Source organism: Callorhinus ursinus, unplaced genomic scaffold, assembly GCF_003265705.2.
Source record: "Callorhinus ursinus isolate GAN/ISIS: 27379988/994484 unplaced genomic scaffold, GSC_fseal_2.0 scaffold15, whole genome shotgun sequence".
Lineage (NCBI taxonomy): Eukaryota > Metazoa > Chordata > Mammalia > Carnivora > Otariidae > Callorhinus > Callorhinus ursinus.
The window spans coordinates 15,138,848-15,156,599 of record NW_027397077.1 but is presented as its reverse complement, the minus strand read 5'-3'; the positions used below and the strand labels follow the sequence as shown (position 1 = coordinate 15,156,599).

Sequence of the window (17,752 nt, the reverse complement as noted above, 5' to 3'; positions counted from 1 at the left end):
TTCAGCAGTTCTCAGAGCTTCAAGTAAGAGCCCTTCCTTCTGCCTATACCTACCCATGCTCACTCCAGCTGCTTCATTAATCTCTGCCCAGGGCAGCCTTCCTGACTCCTCTAAGATGAGAGGAGACTCAGGCAGCATCTTAGTAACTGAGACACATAATAGTGTGTTTCTCAATAGTGAATAAATCACAAAAATGAACTATTGGGACTTCATCAAGAGAAAAAGCTTTTGCACAACAAAGGAAACAGTCAAAAAAACCAAAAGACAACTGATAGAATGGGAGAAGATATTTGCAAATGACATATCAGATAAAGGGCTAGTATCCAAAATCTATAAAGAACTTATCAAACTCAATACCCAAAGAACAAATAATCCAATCAAGAAATGGGCAGAAGACATGAACAGACATTTTTCCAAAGAAGACATCCAAATGGCCAACAGACACATGAAAAAGTGCTCAACATCACTTGGTATCAGGGAAATCCAAATCAAAACCTCAATGAGATGCCATCTTACACCAGTCAGAATGGCTAAAATTAACAAGTCAGGAAATGACAGATGTTGGTGAGGATGTGGAGAAAAGGGAATCCTCTTACACTGCTGGTGGGAATGCAAGCTGGTGCAACCACTCTGGAAAACAGTATGGAGGGTCCTCAAAAAGTTGAAAATAGAGCTACCCTATGACCCAGGAATTGCACTACTGGGTATTTACCCCAAAGATACAAATGTAGTGATCCAAAGGGGCACATGCACCCCAATGTTTATAGCAGCAATGTCCACAATAGCCAAACTATGGAAAGAACCTAGATGTCCATCAACAGATGAATGGATAAAGAAGAAGTGGTATATATATACAATGGAATATTATGCAGCCATCAAAAATTGAAATCTTGCCATTTGCAACAACGTGGGTGGAACTAGAGGGTATTATGGTAAGTGAAATAAGTCAATCAGAGAAAAACAAGTATCATATGATCTCACTGATATGTGGAATTTGACAAACAAGGCAGAGGATCATAAGGGAAGGGAGGGAAAAATGAAACAAGATGAAAACAGAGAGGGAGACAAACCATAAGAGACTCTTCATCTCAGGAAACAAACTGAGGGTTGCTGAAGGGGAGGGAGGTGGGAGGGATGGGGGGGCTGGGTGATGGACACTGGGGAGGCTATGTGCTATGGTGAGCACTGTGAATTGTGTAAAACTAATGAATCACAGACCTGTACCCCTGAAACAAATAATACATTATATGTTTAAAAAAATAGTGAATGCATCAGAAACTCAAGATCGACATCTGAGTGTTGCTGGAGTGGAGGGATGGGGTGGCTGTGTGATAGACATTGGGGCGGGTATGTGCTATGGTGAGCTCTGTGAATTGTGTAGGACTGTTGAATCACGGACCTGTATCTCTGAAACAAATAATACATTATATGTTAAAAAAAGAAGAAGATAGTAGGAAGGGAAAAATGAAGGGGGGAATCGGAGGGGGAGAAGAACCATGAGAGACTATGGACTCTGAGAAACAAACTGAGGGTTCTAGAGGGGAGGTGGGTGGGGAGATGGTTTAGCCTGATGATGGGTATTAAAGAGGGCACATTCTGCGTGGAGCACTGGGTGTTATGCACAAACAATGAATCATGGAACACTACATCAAAAACTAATGATGTAATGTATGGTGATTAACATAACAATAAAAATGAAAAAAAACTAATGATGTAATGTATGGTGATTAACATAACATAATAAAGAAAAACTATTGGGAGTACATCAAAATAAAAATCTTTTGCATAGCAAAAGAAGCCATCAACAAAACAGAAGGGCAACCTACTGAATGGGAGAAGATATTTGTAAATGATATTTGTAAATGATATTTGCAAATGAATATCTGATAAGGGGTTAATATCCAAAATATATAAAGAATTCATACAACTCAACACCAAAATAAATAAATAAATAAATAAACAATATGATTAAAGAAAGGGCAGAGCACCTTAATAGACATTTTTTTCCAAAGAAGACATGCAAATGGCCAACAGATACATGAAAAGATACCCAATATCACTCATCATCAGGGAAATGCAAGTCAAAACCACAATGAGTTATCACCTCATACCAGTCAGAGTGGCTATTATCAAAAAGACAAGCAATAACAAGTGTTGGTGAGGGTGTAGAGAAAAGGGAACCCCATGCACTGTTGGTGGGAAAGTAAATTGGTGCAACTACTGAGGAAAACAAAAATTAAATATAGAAATACCATATAATCCAGTAATTCTATTGCTGGATATTTACCCAAAGGAAATAAAAACACAAATTTGAAAAGAATAAAAAGAAAAAAAGATTGACATCTGAGAGACCCATCACACCTTCATGCTGCCTACTGTTTTAAGCACCCAATAAATATATTTATTTCATTCCTTCATTCAGTCCCTCATTTAGGAAACTTTTTTTGACAGGCACTGCTTTATATGTCTTTTCCCTTAAATGACAGATTCTCAACAAGCATTTAGGCTTCTCAAGCTGAATGATGTTGGGGGGAACAATAAGCAAATTTAGTTCCTGCCCTTAATGAGCTTGCCATCAGTTAGATGGCTCCATACTCTTCATTTTTGGTCCACTTCTCATCCTCAGAAAGGCTTTCCCTGACTTCCCAGAAGAGAATGGGGCTTAGAATTTTAGACCGCCTTATACTCTATATACTACCTCTATACTTTTCATGATATTTGATTAATATCTTTCTCCCTCAGTAAACTGAAAAATCATGACAGCAGGGACCACATCTGTCCTATGCACTGTACCATTCCCAGTACCTAACACAGATTCCCTCCATTGGTAAGCACTCAATGAATGGCCAGTCTGAAATAAGAAAGATCAAGGGAGGAAATTGAGTTAGGCTACATTATATATTATAGCTAGCATTATAAAGTAGTTAGTGTTGGGTAGTCATTCAAGTACTGTACATATACAAATTCTTTTTATCTTCATATTAATCCCATAACATAGGAACTATTGTTACTTTACAGATAGAAAATTTACACAGACCCTATGGCCAGATACTATTGCTATTTTATAGATGAAGAAATAGAGATGATTAATTTACAAACATCACATTGTTAGCAACTGGCAGAACTGTGATTCCAAACCATGCTCTTAGTCACTAAACTGTATGCATTTGCTATCCCATTAGCCACAGCAGAGTGGGCCAGAAACCAAGACTATCTCTAATTTTGAAAGCTTACCAGATTTTCTATGTATTATTATTGTCCACATTTGGGAAAAAATTAAAAATAAATTTTTTAAAAAAGGCAGCCAGACCCCTACCTCACACCATAGACAGAAAAATCAATTCAAGATGGATCATATAGATGTAGACATAAAAGTAAAAACAATTGAATTATTAGAGGAAATAGGAGAATATCTCTGTGACCTTCAAGTAACACTTTTTAGAGAAGAAACAGAAAGCATAAACCATTAAAAAAAAACTTAACTTGGATTTCATTCAAATTAAAAGCTTCTACTTATCAAAAATACTGTAAAGGAAATGAACAGGCAAACCACAAACTAAAAGAAATATTCACAATGTATATATTTAACAAATGACTTGTACCCAGAATACATAAAGAACTCCCATAACTCAAAAAATAAAAAGACAAACAGTCCCATAAAAAACTCGGCAAAAATATTTGAACAGACACTGAAAAAGAAGATACACAAATAGCCAATACACAGATGAAAACATATTTAACATTACTGGTCATCAGTGCAACAGAAATTAAAACCATGAGGTACCAAAACCCAACCATCAAAAATTTAAAAGCCTAATTACATCAAATATTAGAGAGAATATGGAGCAACTGGAACTCTCACACATTGCTGGTAAGAGTATAAAATGATACAACTTTGGAAAACTATCTGGCAATTTCTTTAAAATATAAACATACAATACCATATAAGACAGCAATTCCATTTCTAGTTTTTTACACAAGAAAAATAAAAGTATTTGTCCACAAAAAGCCTTGTTCACAAATGTTGATAGCAGCTTTATTCCTAGTAGCACAAAGATGAACAAAAGTCAGATGTCCCTCATCAGGACATTGGGTATATAAATTGTGTTATAATCATGCAGCTGAATACTAATAGGCAATAAAAAGGAATAATCTACAGACCCATGTAACAACATAAGTCAATCTCAAAAAATATTATGCTGAGTGAAAGAAACCAAAGAGCATTCTGAATGATTCAATTTATATGAAATTCAAAAATATGTAAAACTAACCTTAGTGATAAAAATCAGATTAGTGGTTGTTTCTGCTGGAGGAGAGGAGGGAGGAATGATGGGGAAGGGGCATAAAGGAACTTTCCTGAAGTGGTATTAATGTTTTGTGCCTTGATATATTTCATTAAAAAGTTTGATTGAATAGTATACTTAAGACTTGAGGATTTGGCTGTATATAAATTATACCACAATTTTTTAACACCATTTTTTTAACACAGATAATACCACCATTAAAAATAAGTGTGAGGAGGTAAAAGCACACAAATAAAAAACCATTAGTCCATGAGGAAAGAGTGCCAGTGTTGCTCTGAACATAGTAGAAATTTTTATTTTTATTTTGACTCAGATTACTATATTAACATTCTTTTGACATTTTATGATAAAATATTATTAATTGCTTGATCTCCAGGTAAGAGCAAATATTACACTCTGTGTCAGAGCATTATAACCTCCTTTTAAAAAGACATGGACTCCAGATATCTTTCCTCCCTTTCTCAGGGTGATAGATACTCCTAAAGACCCTGGACAGGAGCCACTGATTCATTGCCAAAGTTCAGAGAGAATGAAGTCATGGAGGCAGCTTAAATCTTACACACAGCGTAAGTTTACAAGGTCTAACTTAAAAGGATCTACATTTCTCACCAGCCTGCCTTCAAGCCTAGTTAGTGTCCCCCCTCCGCCTCCTGTGATGTGCATCTGTGCAGGAAGCCTCACTTGTTATCTATGGGGTAGAATGCATTCGTCATCCATAACTCATGGTCATCAATATAGTCATCACCCAGCTAAGTGGAAACATCAATCTATTGCCTCCTTTATTCTAGCATCCAGAATTCCAGTCTTGCTAAGGTAAATATGCTTTTTCCCAGCTTTCCTTACAGTTTAGGGATTCATGGGGAAGCTTTTCCTTTGCTAATGAAAAGGAAATAGATGCCGCTGGCACCATCCTTTCCCCTACTTTCTGTTTTGAATGTGGATGGGATGCTTGGGGCTATAGCAGCTATATTCCAACCATGAAGAACAGCCAATAAGCTAAGGATGGTGAAGCAGAGTCTAGAAAGGGGTCTAGGTTCTTGATAGCATGATTAAGCCTCTGCACCAACTCTAAATTGCATACTCCTAGAGTTCTTGTACTGATGGTGGAGATACTAGTTGGGAAAGTTCAAGGGCATAGACACATAGGAAAAATGGCCCTGAAAGCATGTAAAGAACATGGAAAGAACAAAAAGCATAGGAAAGAACATAAAGGAAGTGGATAGCTCCAAAAATTAACTTTGTCCTGCACAGGCCCTACATATAACACCAGGTTCAAATGATTAGATAAAAACAAAGAGGAAGTCTAAAATGTCTTGTTGTCTAGAATTTAAGAAAAAAAATATATTTTCTTTCCAACTTGGCAAATGCCTGTTTTTTCCACCTTTTTAGAGCATGTCTGTGTTGAAAGAAAGAGAGAGTCAGAGAGAGACACCAAGCTATTCAGTACTCTGTGCTTTTTTTCCAAGTTCCTGAGCTTCCTTTTCTACATTGTACTTTGCTGTATTCCATCCAAGGGGCATCCATTAATCACCATCCCATTTTTGGCAGTGACAAGGTAGACAATACATCATGCCAAAGATGTTGCTGTTAATAATTAATGATAATTTCTGTAATGGGGAGTGACACATTGTATTATACCCAAGCTCAAGATAACTGGGCCTGCCATCCACTCTTGTTCTGACTTACATGATGAATATGACAGACTGAGCCTGATACAGGACAGAATTGGAGAGGTGGGTGTGCAGAAACAATCATTTCACCCAGCAGTTGGAGAAAGCTATGTTTCTAAAACCCATCCTGACTCCAGGAAGGTGTGGGGTCCCCAGATAAGGGAAATTATGACATTTTAGAAGATAAAAGTTCACAATTACCTCTGAAATAATAAGCTAATTTATTCCACAGAGAGGTGCAAAAGGGCAACCTCGGAAGACAAAGTGGTCCACATCCATTGTCCTGTTAATCTCTGAAGAGGTAAATGATGGTATAAAATGTATTTTTAAGAATCAAGGAGGAAGAGGAAGTCCTGCTCAGTCCATTCTTGAGCTCTCTACTTGTTGTCTATACCAGCTTTTATGCAATCTTAGCTTGCATTAGAATGTGTGGCACTATCAGCCTCCCCAACTTCTCCTGCTCCAGAACTTCTAAATTGGAAGACCCTGGATTGGCAGACACTTGTTAATTGTCTACCCAATATCAAGTGCCTTTTCTCTCTTGTTGTTATAACCCGAATTTTGTATAGGGCACCAATGTGCCCAGCTAGATGTTCTCTTTTCCAGGTTTCCCCTGCAGTTAAGGGTTGCAATGTGACACAGCTCTGGTCAATGAGAATAAGTGTAAGTCTCTGATGAGAGCTTCAGAAAAGTTTGCACATACATATATATATATAAAAGATAAATGCTTCTAGCACCATGTTACCCACTTCTTTCTGACTTAAATGACTTAAACGTGTACACTAAAGTCTGGAGCTGCAGCCACCCTCTTATAGCCATAGCAAGGACCCAAATGCTAAGGATAGCATCATAGAGCACTACAAAGAATCTGGGTCTTTGATGACATGGTTGAGCACAGGTCTGTGCCACATGTCTCTATGTGGTTCTATATGAAGGAAACCAGTCCCTATTTGTTTAAGCCACTTCCACGTGGTTGTTTTCTTACCTGAAACCAAATATATTCCTAAGTGACATGGATGAATCTGAGAACTGTAACTTTAAAAAAGCATACAGATGATTGATTAAATGTCTAATACACATTTGGAATGTAACATATTCAAAACAGAACCCTTGATTCCTACCTACCACCCTCTCTCCAATCCCTTCCCAACCATAAAAAGAAAACCCCATCTCTTCTCCTAGCTTACCCCCATCTCAAAGTGTAGTAACAGGCATTATACAACACTTACCCTCTTGTTGGTGCCAAAAACCTAAACGTCATCCTTGACTTCTCTTGCCTGACATCCACTTCGACTGCAAGAGTTATTACCTCTAAAATATGTTCCTAATCCACCTGCTTCTCTCTCTCTCCATTCTCACCCACTTCTTCAGTCCTGACTGACACGTCCTAACTGGTTCTTCCCCAGAACCAGTCTTTAATCATGCAAGTTAGAACATGCCATTCTCTGATTAAGACCCACTAAGAGCTTCCTATTGCACTTGGACTAAATCCTTACCATGGCTGGGAAGCCTTGCATCACCTTACCCTGCTGCATCTGAAATCTCAGTTTATTAGTGACTATCCCATCACTCACTGGGCTTCAACCTCTCTGGACTTCTCTTTGTTCCATGAACACAACAAGGTCATCTATGTCTGAGGACTTTGCACTAGGTCCCCTCTATCCAGGGTGTAACCTGCTCATTCATATTATTTAGATCTTGGCTTAGAATACCACCTTCTCAGATTTGCTTTCCCTGGCATCTCTTTTGAAAGCAGTCCTCCACTCACACTCTATGATATCATTCTGCTTTTTGCTTCATAGCACTTGTCACAATCTGATATTTTATTGTTTATTTATGTTAATTGATTTATTTTCTGATTCCTGCCATTAGAATGTATGCTCCTTGAGTGCAGGAATTTTGTTTGTCTTATTCCTTGGATAATCTCCAGCACTTAGAATGGTGACTAACACATAACTAGCTCTTATCTAACATGTGGATAATTTTATCAAATGTATGATTTACATCCATACATCCATGGATTTACATCCATGGAACCACTTAAATATAACATCCAGATTATTTATTTAATTCTTCTTTTACATTGGATGTGGATGAAGAATATTGATTTCAGTCATGATTTCACTGACCTCAAATAATATGGTCCTGATACTGCTGGTAGCTTATTGATCACTCTTTTGAAAAACAATAAAGGATATTTTATGTTGGATTCTACTGTATGCTGAAAAAAAATTTCCCCACTGAATGCATTCTGAATTTTTCCTCTAATTACATCTTAGGAAAGCACCTAAATCTAGTTAGTTTCATAAAATATTCAGAGGTCAAAATTCCTGAACTTGCCGAGTAATGACTTCCAAGGACTCATTCTAAAGTCTATCATTCCATTTGCCAATAGCTATAAAAACAAAAATCTAACATAGACAGGCCAGGGGATAAGTAGAGTCATTTAGTTTGAAAGATAAATTATACCAATAATGTACATTATCACATGCTGAAGAGTCACCAACCTGCTTCAGTTCAACTTTGTTAGCAAATTACTCATCTTAATTACTGCCTTCTTTTTCTTATCTCATTTTTCCCTAGTCATATTAATGGTTGCATAATAATATTAGACAATGTTCACTAAGCTTAACTCTAAAAATAATGGCTGTTTTAAATCAGAGTTAATTAGTATGTCAGGAAGTTCAGGTAATTATGGGGCCCTGTGATTTTTTTTTAAAAAAGATATTGGGTAAAAAGGCACTTTAACAAATGCTACATTCATGATTTCATAAAGTATTTTTAATATTTTTCTTAAAATTGTCACTGAAAACTGAATAACATGAGTCTTCAGTGATCATTTGTCATTGCTAACTACAGGTGAGTGAGCTCTCCCTAATCCTGCAATCACTGTGGAAAATAGATTTAACATTAATTTATGAATCTCAGTGTCGTTTCTCTTCCAGGTTTAACAGTGAATCATGGTTTATACTATTTATATTTCATCACACATAAGGAAGGTTGTCAGGAGCAAAAGATCAGAGTAACATAATTCTCCTCTCCTGCACCCTCATGAGCTGCTGCTTGAGAATGCTCACTGGTTTGAGGGGAGTTGGAAGGCACACTGTCCTTGGATGTATGTGGGAAATGTTCTGGGACTTCAAGGGGAAGGAGCAAATGTACTGAGCGATACCTCTGAAAACTGCATACATACGGAATAAGCAACATACATAAAAGGCCTGTTATCTTGAGTATCATGTCCTGTAAACTTGTCCATCTAAAAGTCCTCTGAGGGTATCCATGAGCCCTCTCTCAATCCTTCACAAAATAATCAGAAATTCAGAGCAATCAAGAAGGGAGAGCAAAAATAGTTTGTCTTTGTTTCACTGGCTCCTGAAATACATTCCTGTCCATAAAAAAATACATTCCTAGGGGTGCCTGGGAGGCTCAGTCGTTAAGCATCTGCCTTCAGGTCGGGTCATGATCCCAGGGTCCTGGGATCGAGCCCCGCATCGGGCTCCCTGCTCAGCAGGAAGCCTGCTTCTCCCTCTCCCACTCCTCCTGCTTGTGTTCCCTCTCTCACTGTGTCTTTCTCTGTCAAATAAGTAAATAAAATCTTAAAAAAAAAGAAATACATCCCTATTTCTTTAAAATCAACACTAGAAAAGAAGACAAAAATAAAAAGAATTGGGCAACAAAAATAAAGAGGGTTCCTTGGTACATGGATAGATTCTCAAGTACATAGTAAGCCCTGAGTCACTGGGTTAAACTATTAATAGTTTATTAGTAGGGCAACAAAGAAATTATGGGCAGTCAGACTTGCGATAGGCCTGGCGAGGGCAGTGATACAGGTGCTGACTGGGGAATAGGGAGATAGTCCATTAGTCTTCATGACCTACTGGGAAATCTCAGATGGAGGCTGATCTCAAATTGAGAGACAGCAATCTATAATACCGCTGAATCGAATTCCCAACAGGGTAAAATTATAAACATTTTTAGTCTGTTAATATTTATTGAGTACCTACCAAATGCAAGGCACTATGGACTGCATAAAGATAGTGGCCTCCTAAAACCCCCTTTCTCTCTCTTGTAACAACATGCCACACTGATCCTAGTCAATTGTTTAACTGTCCATCTTCCACATCAGACTGCCAACTCAAGGGCTTGTCTATCTGTGTGTATCCTGACCCCACTACCTCTCCAGTACCTAGAACATCGTAGGCACCCAAAAATGTGTTTGAATGGGTGACTAGAAGCTCTTAAATGGTTTGAGAGATAAGACACAAACACTTGTTATTTAAAATAAGAGAATAAATATCACAAGATAGCACATGATGAGTTGCCAAATGAAAAGTAAGACAAATCCTAAAGAAGAGGAATTTCAGGGCAGGCTGGACTGGGGACTTCCTCAGGTTTTCAGAAGAACCCAGACACTAAGTCTGTTCCATATTTTTCCAGGACAGAGACAGAGGCACCCATGCAATAGGGGAGGAAAAGTAGGAAAGAGGGGCCAGTTGGGAGGAAGAAGAGGAGATAACCTATCACTAGGGTCTCAACTGCCACCATGTTTCTTTTTCCTTATATTTTAGGTATTTCACGTATAAATTACATGTATAACTAGTGTAGCCAATAAGACCCTGGGCTACAGTCATTTTAAGGAGGAGTTGAGGACTGATACTCAAAAACCATTAATCAATTTAATTAATGAGTAAGGATCAAGCACTTACCTTCATACTCTCATTTAATCTGAATGGCGATCTATGAGGTGTCATATCCCCATTTTGTGGATGAGAATACTAAGCCTCAGAAAGGTTATGTGAGGTAGACAAACCACAATCCAGAACAGCTGACTTCCAAAACATAGCCTTTGTATTCAACCCAAAGAAATAACATAGTCAGAGGCTAATCCTGCTAACCAAACAAGTGAACTAAATGGCCCTTAGATGGTAAGCTGATACCAAACTACATTTACTCAAGACGTGAGGAACACATTGCAGTGCAGCAGGGCTATGGACTACTGAGAAGCTTGGAAAACAATGAACTTGCCTAAAAATACCAAAAGCTGGTACAGCAATTACTCCAAAATCAGAAGGTTTCAAGAGGGTACAGGGTCTAAGAGTGGAAGAAATGGCAAGCATGAGAGAAGATGGAGTCTACTCCACACTGTGATTCCTGTCTTGCCAACAAGATCCTTGCTGAAATCATTTCCCCTACCACCTCTCTCTGACAGTTCTCATTTAAAGATTTACTCCTTGGCCTACGAAATGCTATTTTTCTATCATCAATTACCATCACTTTCCTTTAACTCAACTGCAAAAATATGTATCAATTACCCATCAGGAGAGAAGGCAGAGTGCTAGCCGTCATGTGCAAAACTGCACAGAGCCAGGTCCCTGGTCTCAAGGATGAAATGAAAAACAATTCAACACACCTGGGTGTACTCCTAGTGGAGTCACCAAAGTATTATAGGAACACATGGAAAGAAGTGATCAACTTTGCCTCCCAGTTAGTTTCCTGTTCTGTCACTCAGCACAGGCCTACCTCCTCACCAATGCCATTAAGAGCCCCTCAGTTTTGACTGCTTTCCATCATTGTGGTAGACGTAATGGCCACCAAAATATCTACATGGCCTCATCCTTGGAACCTGCGACTATGTTATGTTACATAGCAAAAGGGACTTGCAAACGTAATTAATGTTACAGATCTTAAAATAAGGACACTATCCTGAATTAACTGGGTAGACTCAATCTAATTTAATCACATGAGCCCTTTACAGAACTTTCTTTGGTCAGAGTTACAGACATGCAGTAGAAGGAGAAGGCAGAGAGATTTGAGATAGAAAGGGCAATGGGATGAGGAATACAGACAGTTCTAAGAGGGAAGAGAGGCTCCCAGTTGGCAGCCAGCAGGAAATTGGGACTTCAGTGTTACAATGACAAGGAATTGAATTCTGCCAACAATCTCAATGAGCTTGGAAGCTCAATGGGAAAAGTGGACTCTTCCCCAGAGTCTCCAGAAGGAAATGTAGTCCTGCAGATACTTAGATTTTGTCCTTGTAAGAACCTAAGTGAAGAACCAACTGAGTCATACTGTACTAATCTTCTGACCCACTGAAACTATGAGATAATAAATTGATGTTGTTTTAAACCAAGTTTTTGGCCTTTTGTTACAGCAGCAATAGAAAACCAATACATTGTCAAAAATGTTCTTCTGCCCTCTTTAGACATAATTCGTTTTTAGGTCTTGCTCTAATGCCATGCATCTGTAAAGCCCTCCCAACCTCCACAGGAAAACAAGCTCTCCTCCCTCTGGATTCCTGTCTAGCTTGGCTGGACTTTCATTAGGGCACTTATTTCCCTCCTTTGTACTATTATTAGCTATTTTCATGACTGCTCAACTAGGTTATATATTGTGTCTGGTTCAGTTTTATGTCTCTCACATACCCAGTTACATTGGCATAGATGGAATGAATAGTCAATCAGTCATTCAGTATATCCATATTTAGTATCCCTGGGTGTATGACACTAGCAGGCATTCACGTCTTTTTGGCTGGCACCCAGAGTAGTGGATGTCAGTCCAAGACAATTCATGGTAAGAAGGGCAGTGTCATACAAGTAGAACAGCTCATTAGTGATCAGTTGACACCATTTTATTATCCTATATTGACTGCTTTTTAAATGCAAATTGAATGCTTTCATGAAAACTAAATTGAAATACTACATTGGAATTAGTCTTGATAAAAGAATATCACAGTTTTGATGCTGAGACCATCACCTGCACAGTTATAAATTAGTAGTGCATCAAAAGCCAACTCATTGTCCCTCAGTTATAAAAAGACAATTTAGTGTTTCAGCAAACCCAGTAATTCATTAAGAGACATAGCAAGTAACTGTATGAATAAAGAGCTAAGGAGTAAAAATGTGATACTCATTCTTTGGAATGAGCTAACACTTTAATATATGAATTGTGTTTTCTTAGAATTATCACCCAATTTATCTGAGTAGCTAGTTAGCAGGGAGGCCAGAACCATCTGGAATAGAAAAATGATAAATTCTCTTTTAGAATGTATGATAATACTACATAATTCTAGTGATCTTATGGTGAAGGTGTGGAAACAGATGTCAGGCATCATACATTTTGGCTAAACCCATTTTGCACTAACGTTCATCATATGTTATAATTATTAAACAACAGAACACATCTAACCTCCAAGCAAATTGAGAAATCTCATGTGATCCCACAGTCCTTGACTCCAAGGAGAAATCAAGGCTCCCAGTGGATATATAACCATGAAATATGTCTATGTGTGTGCATTATTATTATTATTATTGCTGTAATTGCTTCAAGGGATGCACTCTCTCTAGGTTAAAAAAAATCTATAGGGAAGTCCTGATTTATCTCATCACTACAAGGTGTCCTCCATACTTGAGTAGACTGAAATATTTATCCGTTTGTTAAAAAGGAAGTGTTAATTGGCCAATCTGGTTAAACTCTCTAGAGGGAGAACTGGATGAATGGAAGGTTGTTAAGGGGTACAAACAGATCAGAAAAGGTAAATCACAACTGTAAATCAAAACGCAAAAAATTGTTAGAGAGAAGAGAAAGTAATTGATGGAGCATAAAATGCCATAAACTACGTTTTTGCTAACAATGACAGTGATAAGGACATTGGGAAAAATCACCCAATCCTTGATTGGCGGGGGATCCGATTGCAAACAAGTGTCAGTAATTGTACTGTAGGGTCTATAGAAGGGAGTTGCATTAGGCCATAGTCTCTAGGGTTTTCCTCATTCATTCAACCAACCAGAAATCTCTAAGTGTCCTCTGTGGCAACACCTTGAACCAGATAGTGTGGAGATGAAGAAGTGAATCAGAAGTAAATCCTGTTCTCAAGGGGTCTGAGTAGAAAATATAATAGGAGTAAAGAGAGCAGTGATTTTCAAACTTTTAGCAAAAGTAATCTCACGTAAAACTCCACCAGGTAAAACAGATAAAAAATGTGTGTGTGTGAATATATCTCCTAGTTGAAGTGGAAGGTCAAAGTCCTGGATTCCAGATGATTTAGCATCTCCTGCCATGGTACTGGGGGATCCTGAATCATCTTGAACTCTGCATAGCATCATTTTGAAAACAGTCACTGATACAACCAATCAAGAAAGTGACACACTCTAAAAAGGAACAAGGAAGTTCCACAAGAAGACAGAGAAAGTTGAGACTATTGCATGTTCATCTGCAGTGCTTGGAGTAGTCCTATCCAATAGAACTTTCTACAATTGGAAATGTTCTTTATCAGTGCTATCCAGTAGAAGAGCCACCAGCCAGATAATAGCTATCAAGTCCTTGAAATGTGGCCAGTGTGAATGAAATGAATTTCTAATTTTATTTAATTTTTTTTAAAGATTTTGTTTATCTGACAGAGGGAGAGAGCACAAGCAGGGGGAGCTGCAGGCAGAGGGAGAAGCAGGCTCTCCGGGGAGCAGGGAGCCCAATGTGGGGCTTGATACAAGGACCCTGGGATCATCACCTGAGCTGAAGGCAGACACTTAACCAACTGAGCCACCCAGCTGCCCCTAATTTTATTTAATTTTAATTAAATAGTCACATATGCTTAGTGGCTGCCGTACTGTACAACAGAGAGAAGGTCTTCATAGAGAAAGTAGCAGGGATTGGGAAGTGAGCAGAGTTCAGAGATTCAGAGGTGGACAAGGAAAGGACACTCCAGGTAGAGGGAACTGAATAAGGAAGACAGGAACATTTTCTCCCAAAAGAAATATTATTTTTCCAAAAGAATTCATATAAAATGAGTTAGAGTTTTTATCTTTGGGGACTTTAGTCCCTTCCATCCAACAATATGGAATTGCCAATGATTTGACTGGTTGACACACAAAGGATATTACTTTCAAGATAACTACTCAGTCATAGTTTTGCTAATTTGCCTCAAAGAGAGCAAAAACAGAGAGCAGGAACCACTAGCCATCAGCCCAGGAATGACAGGCTTTGATCCTGAGGTAATATTTGGGACATTTGCCCTCTGATTTACCGTTACTCCATGAGTCTGTGGACTCACACCCTTTTAATACCATGCACATACAAGATGACCTAGAACAAATCATATAAACTTGCTGTATTTTGAACCACTTTTATAAATGAGTATGGGATCAACCATACTTTTCAGTCAATTTTTTGCCCACAATAATCAGTATATTATGTGATTGAAGGGCATCCGATCTGAATCAGTTGAGAAGATTCATTTGTGAAGATTGACTACTTTTGCCCAATATGTCAATACAGCACCAATTATATAAAATTAAGATGATTCTTAGTTTGAGTCCCTTGACAATCAAGATAAACAAACCATAAGTGCTATGGCTCAACTAAAAGGTTACAGAAGAAAACCACAGGAAATTTGTCTAATTTTTCCTTTGTTTTTCAATTATCCCTACCCTGCAAACCCTTAAACCTTAAACCAACACAAACTTGACGCTCAAATTGAGCAAACTCAACTCTGAAAAGAGACAGAGAAAAAGGAGGTATTTATGAATCAACAAAATTCACCTTTACCAAATTGTCAAGGTCTCATGATGATAGAAATAACCATTTATTTAGAGTTTACAGAAGTCTTGGTACTAAGCATTTTGTAAGTCATTTCATTTCATTCTTACAACTCCATGTGGCATGGCTATCATTATTACCATTTAATAAACAAAGGAACTAAGGCTTAGGAGGAAGAGCTGAAACCCTGGCCAGTCTGACTCCAAACCCTGTCTTCTTTCCACTATGCAATACTGTGTCTCAGCCACCTCCTTATTTTCTGCTTGATTTTGAAACCAATTCCAGCCTGTGCTTTCAGTAAAGGAAGAGAATGAGCATTTATTGAGTATTCGCTGCAGATGCTGTGCTGTTTTCATTCAGTCATTCCTTCCTTCGATTGACTGATTCATTCATTCAATCATTCATTCAACAAATATCCATTGAGTGCCTCCTCTGCCCCAGAACTATTCAGTGATTATCAAGGTAAGTACCTGACCCCTTACAATATGTTTTAGTGGACAGAGACAAATAACAATAAACCAACAAACAAGCACACAAAGAAATAACATAGGGTGGGGGGGCGGAGCAAGATGACGGAGGAGTAGGAGACCTGGATTTTGTCTGGTTCAGGAATTCAGCTGAATAGGGATCAAACCATTCTGAACACCTACGAACTCAACAGGAGATCGAAGAGGAGAGGAGCAACAACTCTCTGAACAGAGAAGCGACCACTTACTGGAAGGTAGGACGTGCGGAGAAGTGAATCTGAGGCGATATTCGGGAGGATAAACAGCGGGGGAGGGGGCCTCCGTCGGCCGCTTCTGGCAAGTGCTAGAGCCGCGGAGCACAAAATCGGAACTTTTAGAAGTCGGCTCCGCTGAGGGACATTGCTCCAGTGGCTAAGCGGGGGGTGGAACCATCGCGGGACAGTGTGGTCTCAGGACCCTCGGGGTCACAGAAAGACAGGGGGTGCCTGAGTGCGGCAGAGCTCCAGGTATCGGAGCGGGGAAGCCGGCTGCAGAGACGGAGCCGAGGCGCGGGCTCTCAGCTTGGGGTGGCCATAAACTGTGATCCGCGGCCCAGTCGGGCCACTGCTCCTTCAGCAGGGACCCAACAAGCAGCAGATCCGGGGAGTCTCCCCTCCCTCCCCCGGGAGGAGTGGCGCAGAAGCACACCACAGGGATCTGCTGGGTTTGGAGACACCACACGGGGTCGGGTGCCAGAGATAGAAACGCTCGGTCACAGGCCGGGTGAGCACGGAGTGCAGCCAGAGACCAGGGAGACGGGAGTGACTGCTTTTCTTTGGGGGCGCACTGAGGAGCGGGGCCCCGAGTTCTCAGCTCCTCCTGGAGGAGATTGGGAGGCCACCATTTTCGCCCTGGTCCTCCAAAGCTGTACCGAGAGCTTGCAGGGAACAAAAGCTCCTGATAGCAAACCCGAGCAGCTTGCTTAGCCCGGACCGAAAAGGGCGGGGCAATTCCGCCTTCGGCAAAGACATTTGGAAACCACGGCAACAGGACCCTCCCCCAGAGATCAGCACGAACAGCCAGCAAGCCAAGACCAAGTTTACCGATCAAGGAGAACGGGAGAACTCCAGCGCTACGGGAATATTGCACATAGAATTCACTGCTTTTTTTTACCATGATTCATTAGTTTTTCAAAGTTAATTTTTTAAATGTTTTTTCTTAATTTTTCTTTTTCCCTTTTTCAACCAACATCTTATCAATCCCTTTTTTAAAAAAACATTTTTTATTTTTCATTTTTAGAGTCATATTTTATCCCTTCATAGTAGTTACCCTTGTTTTTGGCATATATATATAAGTTGTTCTCTCTTTAAAATTTTGATATACTGTTTCTTCTAGCAGATCAAAATATACCCTAAATCACTAGTGTATGGCTTTGTTCTAGTCTCCTCCTGATCACATTCTCTCCCTTTTCTTTTTTTCGTTTTTCTTTTTCTTTTTCTTTTTTTTAAATCTTCTTCTTTCTTTTCTCAAACAACTTCTTATCTTATCAATTCCTTTATAAAATCCTGTATAATTTTCATGTTTACAGTCATCTCCCATCCCTTCATTGTATCAACCCTTATTTTGTACATATATAAGTCTTCCTTCCTTGAAAATTTTAGGAGGCACTTTTTCTAACAGAACAAAATACGCCCAAAATCTAGTGTGAGACACTGATCTATGCACTAGCCTGATCATATTTGATCATATTCTGGTTTTTTTTTTTGTATTGTTCTGTTTTTGTTTTTATCTTTTTCTTTTT

General features: G+C 39.0%; 1 long non-coding RNA gene across 3 annotated transcripts in view; it reads right to left on the bottom strand.

The window, feature by feature from the left end:
• The window catches only part of LOC141374203 (uncharacterized), a 289,851-nt gene that overhangs the window by 486 nt on the left and 271,613 nt on the right, over positions 1-17,752 (bottom strand). The gene's annotated exons all lie outside the window — the stretch shown is intronic.